The sequence below is a fragment of the Octopus bimaculoides genome, chromosome 5 (genome assembly GCF_001194135.2).
Source record: "Octopus bimaculoides isolate UCB-OBI-ISO-001 chromosome 5, ASM119413v2, whole genome shotgun sequence".
Classification (NCBI taxonomy): domain Eukaryota; kingdom Metazoa; phylum Mollusca; class Cephalopoda; order Octopoda; family Octopodidae; genus Octopus; species Octopus bimaculoides.
In genome coordinates, this window is record NC_068985.1 from 76,659,741 (window position 1) to 76,662,082 (window position 2,342).

The 2,342-nt window shown below is 36.5% G+C and overlaps 1 protein-coding gene across 3 annotated transcripts in view; it reads right to left on the minus strand.

The window, feature by feature from the left end:
• Nucleotides 1-2,342, minus strand: part of LOC106881248 (uncharacterized) — a 276,422-nt gene that overhangs the window by 257,878 nt on the left and 16,202 nt on the right. The gene's annotated exons all lie outside the window — the stretch shown is intronic.

The window sequence follows — 2,342 nt, forward strand, 5'->3', positions numbered from 1 at the left end:
AAGAAGAAGAAGAAGAAGAAGGAGGAGGAGGAGAAGAAGAAGAAGAAGAAGAAGAAGAAGAAGAAGAAGAAGAAGAAGAAGAAGAAGAAGAAGAAGAAGAAGAAATCGATTGTATTCAGCCCTAGAGCAAGATTGTCTCTGACAAAGTTAAAATGCCCAAGACAAGCGGTTATGCAGTCTCCGTTCTATCAAATTTCATTCACAAGGCTTTAACCGATGCGCTCCGGAGCTATGACAGAAGAGTAACACTTGCACAAGGTGCCATACTGTGAAGTCGAACCCGTACACATGTGGCTCTGGCCACAGCCTCAAGATAGATGAATAGACCGATTGTCAGAACGTAATCCGAGTGGATGTCTCCTTTCGAAACGTAGCAGTACATGTAATAAAAACTTAATATCGCATCCCTTTTATTAATGGACAACAAGATTTACCTGACTCTATTGTTTGTTTTGCTTTATATTTTTGTTGTTGTTATTTTTAATTAAGGTGGTTGCACTTAATATGAATAGAAATGGCTACAACCCATATTGTGGGTGTAGCAGTTGTTGTTGTTGTTGTTGTTGTTGTTGTTGTTCTTCTTCTTCTTCTTCTTCTTCTTCTTCTTCTTCTTCTTTTTCTTCTTCTTCTTCTTTTTCTTATAATTATTATTATTATGATTGTGCTAACGTTCTCATTTTCTTTCAGTTCTTCCTTTCTTTCTGATTCTCCCTTCCTCGAGTTCTGTTTTCCTTTCTTTCTTCCTTCCTTCCTTTCTCTCTTTTCTCTGTCCCCTCTGTGATGGAAATGGTCACTGTTCGTTGTTGTTATTGTTGTCGTTGTTGTCTTTGTTGTTATGTTGTTGTTATATTTGTTTTTGTTGTTCCATACATTGAAAATGAAGAGGAAAGCGGTGTCAAGATATAGTTACAGACAGAAGATACGAACAAGAAAGAAAGAAAGAAAGAAAGAAAGGAAGAACTGAAAAACGCGAACAAGAACGTTGATTATGACGATGACGATGACAACGACAAGAAGAAGAAGAAGAAGAAGAAGAAGAAGAAGAAGAAGAAGAAGAAGAAGAAGAAGAAGAAGAAGAAGAAGAATTTTGACATAAAACGTAGGAAGAACGTTGGATTTTCTGAGCATTAGCTAAATACACAATCTAATTGGCGTAGGCATTGCCGTGTGGTTAAGAGTTTTGCTTTGCAACTAGATATGATTTCGAGTTCGATTCTACTGCACGGCACCTTCAGCTATCGTCTTCTATCGTAGCCACTTGCCGACCAAAGCCTCGTAAGTGAAATCTGTGAAAGTCCGTCAGATGAGCTGTTTCTATTCTTGGCTGGTAGACTTAATATATCCCGTGGTCCCTGGCGGTTTTATTTGAATCCACCAGTATTTGAGCGAGATCTCCAGTTTTTAAATATCTTCCCCTCTTTCTTCTATTAGATTCGGAGGCCTTGGAAGCAGTTATGGATGTTATCCTTCTTCTGATCAAGCGATTGCAGCACAGCATCGTATGAAATGGTGGATAACACTATATAATTAAAACGATCGCTAGTCCAATACTTCAAACAATGAAATAATCTCTAAATTTTATTACATTGTATAAAATATTTGTATTTCTTTTTGCCGATGCAAAAATATCACTAGTTTGGGGGAGCTTCTGCTGTGTTACTAGCTAACAGTAAAAGCGAAAATTGTCTAAGCATGCGGTTGACAGTGGATACTTGCTACTGACGACGTGCAAAGATACAGAAATCATAATTTAGCAATTCTACCCCGACTACTGGATGCTTTTCCTCTGCTGTTGATATACTTCTTTGCTTTCTAACATTATACGTCCATATGAAAAGCTTTCTCAAAACGAATTCTGCAGTTTTGTAGCTTTCGATAGTATATCCACGTTAAGTATATATATATAGAATGCTATTCTGAACTCCTTCCATCGCTTGTAACAAATAGCTAACATTGCTTAGCTCTGATGTTTGTGCGGAAGTATTTAGACGCCACTTTACTACTCGACTTTGAAGCAGATTTCCTAAGCGCCTTGGTTATTTTGCTATTCTTAGTTCTGTATTAAAAGTATTACTATTGTCAAGAAGTTTTATCCTTGTTATTAGTTCTTTGCTTAGTTTTGAACAATAACGTTCCTAAATCTATTAGACTAAGTCTGACGTTTAGAAACTTCCACAATCTTATTTTCAAAATAAACTGTTGTAAAGTCACGTTGACTGTGCATTTTGTAGTAAGTCGCAAAAAGTCTTGAGTATAGTTTTACAATGGATACAATAATCAACGCCGGACCTAAAATTATATAACGATAAAGCCTAGATTTTACGATATCACGATATATATAT